Source organism: Lonchura striata, chromosome 5, assembly GCF_050655825.1.
Source record: "Lonchura striata isolate lonStrDom1 chromosome 5, ASM5065582v1, whole genome shotgun sequence".
Classification (NCBI taxonomy): domain Eukaryota; kingdom Metazoa; phylum Chordata; class Aves; order Passeriformes; family Estrildidae; genus Lonchura; species Lonchura striata.
Genome location: NC_140707.1, coordinates 74,333,776 through 74,342,126, shown reverse-complemented (window position 1 = coordinate 74,342,126; position 8,351 = coordinate 74,333,776). Strand labels below are relative to the sequence as shown.

At 47.0% G+C, this 8,351-nt stretch overlaps 1 long non-coding RNA gene across 1 annotated transcript; it reads left to right on the top strand.

Moving 5' to 3' along the window:
* Positions 1-4,045: 4,045 nt before the first annotated feature.
* LOC146767467 (uncharacterized) lies at positions 4,046-5,793 on the top strand. The gene is made up of 3 exons (XR_014955904.1): positions 4,046-4,539; positions 4,618-5,066; positions 5,147-5,793. It is a non-coding gene; the product is annotated as an uncharacterized LOC146767467 (long non-coding RNA).
* Positions 5,794-8,351: the final 2,558 nt, after the last annotated feature.

The window sequence follows — 8,351 nt, the reverse complement described above, 5'->3', positions numbered from 1 at the left end:
TTACCGGTAATTTGGGACTTATTGTTTGTGGTTACATTTCTCTTTTGGTGACGTGTTTATTTCTTGTTGTGACGCGGCAGGCACTCCCCTCGCCGCGGCACCCCGAGCGGTGCCGTGCTGGGCTGCGAGAGGGAAGAGAATGGGCGGCCGCTCCCCCTGTGAAGCTCTGCTGTGGTATTTGTATTTTGATGGTTTGAGGCATTATGGGTTTATTGAGTTAGGAATAATTTTTTGTTGTTGTTACTGTATTTATTTGGGTTTTTGTTTCAGTTTGATGTATTTGTTGGTTGCTTTTTATTAGTGTTTTTTTTTAGGAACTTGTGTATTTATACAGTGGATTTTTTCAGGTAGTTATTTATGTGGGTGCTTCTCTTTTTATTGTCTAGTGGTTTAGGTTTTTGTTAATCTCCTTTATTACTTTGATTTTTAAAGCTAACTTAGCAGAATACTGGTTACTCTTTGAGTTAGTGTAGAGGTACGGTTTTAATTTTTAGCAGCTTTCAGGGTCTGTTGTATGGTTTGAAGTTTAGTAAGTTGGTTGGACTTCTTTTTCTAGTGGGTTTTGTGATTTGTTTTGTGGGTTTCTCTAGGGCTGATTTTTATTTTTGTTTCATTTTTGTGATGTGTCTCACTGACAACTGTGAGTGAAAAGAGTGTAGTGTGGGGTTGTTTTTGCTGGTAGTTAGTTCTATGGTGGTGTATTTTTAGTCTCTGTTGTTTGTTTTTGGGTTTCTTTTGTTAAAGTTTTCATTTTGGGGTTAATTTTTAATTATTTTAAGGTTTTAGGGCGATTGAGATTTTTTTATATGGATGTCCTGTATGATAACAGTTAATTTATTTGCTTTATGTGGCATTGATGGCAGGGTAGAGGACATTTTTGTATAGAATGTGTATTTTAATCATAGTACTAAAATAATACCATGGTAAGAGGGGCTGTGTTTTATTGTTTGTTTCTGAGGTGGTTTGGCATTTTCTTGTAGGTTGGGGTTTTTTTTTGTTGGCTCGTGGAGCCATTCTGGCTGTTTTTGATGAAATTGGTGGGACTTTGATGCTTTTTGATTTTGCTTTTTTTTTTTTTTTTTTTTGTGGTGTAATAGTCTTTTAGAAGAATTTGGATGATTTTAAAAGTATTTTTGTTATACTTTTCATCTAATGTTGCTGGATTATTACAGATGTTTTGGAGCTTTATTTTTTTAAGTTTCATTTGGATGAATTTATGCTGGATGGTAGGACTGTGTTCTTATTTTTGGGGCAGTTGGTTGTAGATGTATTGTATGTTTTTCAAGTGAAGGTAAATCAAGGTTTGTATTTGGCTGTTAGAGGAATAGAGAAAAATGTTTTGGTGATGTTAACAGTGGTGTGTTTTTTTGGGGTTTTTGATTTATAGTAAGTCTGGTACGGTAGTGTTTAATGGTGGAGTTCTTTAAGGTATGATAGTTTATAGTTAATTCTTATTGGTTTTAGATTTGTGTGTAAGTTAGAGGAGGTTATTGAAGGGTAAGCGGGTGTTTTAGATGAGTTTTAGTGTTTCAGTTGATAGGGCATTTTTTGGATGGGAGTTAGAGTATTTTGAGTTGTTTGGTGTCGCTGGTGATGTATTGTTGAGGTGGTAAGGAGTATTTGTTGGGTTTTTTTAAAGAAGGTTTATTGTAGATAGTTTTAGATAGTTGTGGTGGGTTGCTTGATTGTTTTATGTTTTTTAGCCTTTTTGTAGTTATTTGAAATATGTTAGAGTTTTTTGGGTTTATTGAAATACTTGATTTTGAGGAAGTTCCTATTTAGAATGTATGAATTTTTTTGGCTTAAAATAAAAAATTTATATTCTAGTTATAGTGAGGATTATTTTTTTTTCTTTTCTTACTGCTATATTTTGTGATATTTGTGTTAGGTAGTAGTAGGGATAGCTTTACTTTTATACGTTGAAACGAGGGTAGTGCATACTGGTGTTCATAAAGGTTTAATATTTTTATGGTTCTGATGTGTTAGGTTAACGAATTTATAACGTTTACAAGACTTTTTTTTGTTTTTATTTCAATACAGGCAGGGTTTTCTTAGTTTTCAGGATTTGTTTGGCATAGATTTTAGAGGTGTAATTGAGGGGATAGGACAGGGTGTCTCTGTTAATCTATTTGGCAATTTGGATACTGGGTAAATAAAATTAATATTTTGGTAGAATTTTGGGGTTTTGTTAGTTTAATTATTTATGAATTTGTGTGCCTGCAGCTGTAGTGTCTCTGCTGCAACTCTCAGTATCCATTCATGTTTGTGTGTGTTAGGCAGTCCACTCGTGTACCAGCGAGTCCCCCCTGCAAGCGGCCGCAGAGCCGCTCCTTCGCTCTCCTGGGAATTCGGGGAGCGGCACGCGGCTCTGCGACGAAGCCTTGATCTTTGTCACTTGGAGGTGGCACCAGGGAGCCTCAGGAGCGGCCGAGGAGTTGCTGTAAGTGGGGGAACTACTAGTGAGGGGGACCAGGGTCCACTCGAGTTTTGGGAACGCCACCTCACCTCGCCTGCTCTTCAGCCAGGCAGACCCTGCCAGGAGGGCGTGGGCGAAGCGTGCGGCCCGAGGAGCCCGGCGTTCTCAGGAGAATAATGGTGAGCAGCAGAATTGCTGAGTTGTGGCTGCTGTGCGGCTGAGATCGTGCAGTGATGTTTGGTGTTCTCGATTGTAGCTGAGCACGGGACCACAGCCCGGTGACCATAGGATATTCCCCGCAGGCAAGGCTGCCTCCATTGCCACGCGACGTGGATTCTCATCCCCAGATGCCAGAGAGATAAGTGGAGGGCTAAGGCCCACAGTGGGGGTGAAAGTGGGGTGCTGGGAGGGCCTTTCGAATGAGCTTTGGGAGTGGGGATGTGCAAGAAGCATCTCCTAAGGCCATCTAAAGACAAAAAGTGTCTGTTTTGATCACAGTGCTGAGGTGCTCAGGGCAGAGCAGTTCTGGTGTGTGTCCTGTCACTTGTCTCTGGTGCACTCTGTGTTCTTTGGGTCTCTCGGTCCTTTCTTCTCCTCAAAAGCTCTCTCTCCCTGTCCTGTGTCGTGGGTGTCTGCACGTATCTGTCCCACAACTGCTCTGCCCTGCTGCATAGCCTGTAATAGCACAAGTCCTGGGGACTTGAAATTTGTAATGCAGGGTGTAGTTGGGCTCTGGATTATATGGGGAGATTGACATAACATGTTTGGTGCTGTTAAGTTGTCCTGCAGCCATTTGACACTAGTCCTAACTTCCTTTCAGGTGCTGACAACTCCAATCAGTGGCAGAGAGCCCCAGTCCTGGGTGAGGGTGTTGCCATGATCAGGTCAGTCATTGTTTGCACTTGCAGGAGCAGCCTAAATGGTGACCGTGTTACAGCAGTGTTCTTTGCCTTTATTTTTAGAAGGTCCAGGCAGATAGCAGCAGTCAAGGCCCATTGTGCTAGGTGAGCAGTGGACCAAAGCAGTTGTTTTTGCTCAGCTTTTAGTTTTTGGTGGAACTATAAGCATCCACTGTTGTTTGTGTGCTTTAGGGAATCCACTCAGAGTACTCATACCTCTGTCTCCACCTGGCTGATGGACCGGGTTTCATGCACGTGTGGTCTTGCCAGAAGCATTACAGGACCCTGTGACAGAGCCTTCCAATTTTGCATTTCAAGGTCCCCTCCTGGTAACCCACAGGAATGGGCAAGGAGTTGCGGTGAGGCAGGGAAGTGGAGCGAGGGTACCCTCAAGTTGCAGCAGTGCCATGTCACCTTGTCTGCCCTTAACCTAGGTGTGCCTTGAGATGACTGTGTCAGAATCCAAGCACGCCTGAGGTGTGTGGCCCGATACTTCTTGGGAGACGGTGAGTAGCAGAATTGTCAGGTTCTGCCCCATGTGCTGTTAAGGTAGTGCACTGACATTTGGTTTTCTTTCTCTTGGCAGAGCAAGAGATAACAGCCTGGTGACAACTGGAACTTCCCAGACAGGCAGGAGGCCTCATTCTGCACCTGATGGGGATTTGTATCCCCAGATATGTGCAAGATAAGTGGAGGGCTACCACCCACAGAGGGGATGGAAGAAAGGTGCCGGGTTGGGACTCCCCAGGAGGGGTTTTTGAGTCAGTTTTGGAGATGGGGATATCTAAGAAGTGTCTCCTAAGGCCACCTAAAGGGAAAGTGTCTGTTTTGATCAAAGTGCTGAGGTGCTCAGGGCAGGGCAGTTCTGGTGTGTGTCCCGCCACTTGTCTCTGGTGCACTCTGTGTTCTTTGGGTCTCTCGGTCCTTTCTTCTCCTCAAAAGCTCTCTCTCCCTGTCCTGTGTCACGGGTGTCTGCACGTATTTGTCCCACAACTGCTCTGTCTTCTGCATAGCCTGTAATAGCACAAGTCCTGGGGACTTGAAATTTGTAATGCAGGGTGTCGTTGGGCTCTAGATTGTATCAGGAGATTGCCTTAATATGTTTTGTGATGCTAATTTGTCCTGCAGCCATTTGACACTAGTCCTAACTTCCTTTCAAGTTGCTGACAACTCCAATCAGTGGCAGAGAGCCCCAGTCTTGTGTGAGGATTTTCCCATGATCAGGTCAGTCATTGTTTGCATTTGCAGGGGCAGCCTAAATGGTGACTGTGTTACAGCAGTGTTCTTTGCCTTTATTTTTAGGAGGTCCAGACAGGTAGCAGCAGTCAAGGCCAAGTGTGCCAGGTGAGCAGTGGACAGAAACAGTTGGTTTTGCTCAGGTCTCAATTTTTGGTGCAATTCTAAGCATTCATTCTTGATTGTGTGCTTTAGGGAATCAACTCGGAGTGTGCATACCTCCGTTACTAACTGGCTGATGGACCAGGTTTCATGCACTTTGGATCTCGCTGGAAGCATTACAGGACCCTGTGATGGAGCCTTCCAATCCTGCATTTCAAGGTCCCATCCTGGTAGCCCTGAGGAATGGCCAAGGTGTTGCAGTGAGTCGGGGAGGAATGAGATTCCACTGGTGTTTCAGCAATGCCATGTCACCTTGTCTGCCCTTAACCCAGGTGTCCCCTGCGATGACGGTGTCAGAATCCAAGCACGCCCAAAGCGTGAGGGCCAAGAACCCGGGCATTCTGAGGAGGATGGTGAGTAGCAGATTTACCAGGTTTTGGCCGATGTGCTGTTCAGATTGTGCACTGATGTTTAGTTTTCTTTCCCTTGGCAGACCAAGAGGTGACAGCTGGAACTTACCAGACAGGGAGACGGCGTTCTTCTGCACCCAACAGGGATTTGCATCCCCAGATATGTGCAAGATAAGTGGAGGGTTATGACCCACAGAGAGGCGTGATAAGCGAGGTGCCAGGTTGGGACTCCCCAGGAGGGGTTTTTCAGTCAGTTTGGAATTGGGGATGTCCAAGAAGTGTCTCCTTAGACCATCTAAAGGTGAAAAGTGTCTGTTTTGATCTTAGTGCTGAGGCATGCAGGGCAGAGCAGTTCTGATGTGTGTCCTGTCACATGTCTCTGGTGTCCTCTGTGTTGTTTGGGTCTCTCGGTCCTTGCAGATATTCTTCTCATCAAGAGCTCTCTCTCCCTGTCCTGTCCCCTGGTTTGTCACATCCTGTCCTGTGTCACGGGTGTCTGCACATATTTTTCCCACAGCTGCTCTGCCCTGCTGCACAGCCTGTAATAGCACAAGTCCTGGGGACTTGGAATTTGTAATTTGCAGGGTGTAGTTGGGCTCTAGATTGTATGAGGAGATTGACACAACATGTTTGGTGCTGTTAAGTTGTCCTGCAGCCATTTGACACTAGTCCTAACTTCCTTTCAGGTGCTGACAACTCCAATCAGTGGCAGAGAGCCCCAGTCCTGGGTGAGGGTGTTGCCATGATCAGGTCAGTCATTGTCTGCACTTGCAGGAGCAGCCTAAATGGTGACCGTGTTACAGCAGTGTTCTTTGCCTTTATTTTTAGAAGGTCCAGGCAGATAGCAGCAGTCAAGGCCCATTGTGCTAGGTGAGCAGTGGACCAAAGCAGTTGTTTTTGCTCAGCTTTTAGTTTTTGGTGGAACTATAAGCATCCACTGTTGTTTGTGTGCTTTAGGGAATCCACTCAGAGTACTCATACCTCTGTCTCCACCTGGCTGATGGACCGGGTTTCATGCACGTGTGGTCTTGCCAGAAGCATTACAGGACCCTGTGACAGAGCCTTCCAATTTTGCATTTCAAGGTCCCCTCCTGGTAACCCACAGGAATGGGCAAGGAGTTGCGGTGAGGCAGGGAAGAGGAGCGAGGGTACCCTCAAGTTGCAGCAGTGCCATGTCACCTTGTCTGCCCTTAACCTAGGTGTGCCTTGAGATGACGGTGTCAGAATCCAAGCACGCCTGAGGTGTGTGGCCCGATACTTCTTGGGAGACGGTGAGTAGCAGAATTGTCAGGTTCTGCCCCATGTGCTGTTAAGGTAGTGCACTGACATTTGGTTTTCTTTCTCTTGGCAGAGCAAGAGATAACAGCCTGGTGACAACTGGAACTTCCCAGACAGGCAGGAGGCCTCGTTCTGCACCTGATGGGGATTTGTATCCCCAGATATGTGCAAGATAAGTGGAGGGCTACCACCCACAGAGGGGATGGAAGAGAGGTGCCGGGTTGGGACTCCCCAGGAGGGGTTTTTGAGTCAGTTTTGGAGATGGGGATGTCCAAGAAGTGTCTCCTAAGGCCACCTAAAGGGAAAGTGTCTGTTTTGATCAAAGTGCTGAGGTGTGCAGGGCAGAGAAGTTCTGGTGTGTGTCCTGTCACTTGTCTCTGGTGCACTCTGTGTTCTTTGGGTCTCTCGGTCCTTTCTTCTCCTCAAAAGCTCTCTCTCCCTGTCCTGTGTCACGGGTGTCTGCACGTATTTGTCCCACAACTGCTCTGCCCTGCTGCATAGCCTGTAATAGCACAAGTCCTGGGGACTTGAAATTTGTTATGCAGGGTGTAGTTGGGCTCTGGATTATATGGGGAGATTGACATAATATGTTTGGTGCTGTTAAGTTGTCCTGCAGCCTTTTGACACTAGTCCTAACTTCCTTTCAGGTGCTGACAACTCCAATCAGTGGCAGAGAGCCCCAGTCCTGGGTGAGGGTTTTCCCATGATCAGGTCAGTCATTATTTGCATTTGCAGGGGCAGCTTAAAGGGTGACCGTGTTACAGCTGTGTTCTTTGCCTTTATTTTTAGGAGCTCCAGGCAGTTAGCAGCAGTCAAGGCCAAGTGTGCCAGGTGAGCAGTGGACAAAAGCAGTTGTTCTTGCTCAGGTTTCAGGTTTTGGTGCAATTGTAAGCATCCATTGTTGTTTGTGTGCTTTAGGGAATCCACTCAGCGTATGCCAAGCCCTTGTCACCAACAGCTGATGGCCTGGATTTTCTGTGCTTGTGAGCTCTTGGGAAGTATTGCAGGACTCTGTGATGAAGCCTTGAAATTTTGTATTTCAAGATTGCATCAGGGTTGCCTTTGGCAATGGCTGAGAAGTTGCGGTGAGTCGCCGAGGTAGGGAGGGGGAGCCAAGGTCCACTCGTGTTTCAGCAATGCCGAGTCACTTTGTCTCTTCTTAACCCAGGCAGACCCTGCGATGATGGTGGCAGCCTCCGAGCCTGGCCAAAGTGTGTGACCCGAGCATTCTCTGGAGAATGGTGAGTAGCAGGATTGCTGGGTTTTGTCCATTGTGCAGCTAAGATCATGCAGTGATGTTTGGTGTTCTCGATTGTAGCTGAGCACGGGACCACAGCCCGGTGACCATAGGACATTCCCCGCAGGCGAGGCAGCCTCCATTGGCACGCGACATGGATTCTCATCCCCAGATGCCAGAGAGATAAGTGGAGGGCTAAGGCCCACAGATGGGGTGAAAGCGGGGTGCTGGGAGGGCCTTTAGGATCAGCTTTGGGGGCAGGAATGTGCAAGAAGCATCCCCTTAGGCCAGCTAAAGGGAAAGTGTCTGTTTTGATCACAGTGCTGAGGTGCTCAGGGCAGAGCAGTTCTGGTGTGTGTCCTGTCACTTGTCTCTGGTGCACTCTGTGTTCTTTGGGTCTCTCGGTCCTTTCTTCTCCTCAAAAGCTCTCTCTCCCTGTCCTGTGTCACGGGTGTCTGCACGTATTCGTTCCACAACTGCTCTGCCCTGCTGCATAGCCTGTAATAGCACAAGTCCTGGGGACTTGAAATTTGTAATGCAGGGTGTAGTTGGGCTCTAGATTGTATCAGGAGATTGACGTAACATGTTTGGTGATGCTTAGTTGTCCTCCTTCTGCCAGGCCCTGAAGGACTCCCCCTTCCCCCCCAGATCTTCATTGGGAAATCCCCCTGACCCCTGCGACCCCCCAAAACGATCCCCCAGGGATCCACCTTGAACTCTCTGGGACCCCCTGAATAGTCCCCAGGGATCCCTGAGAATCCCCAGTGGCCCCC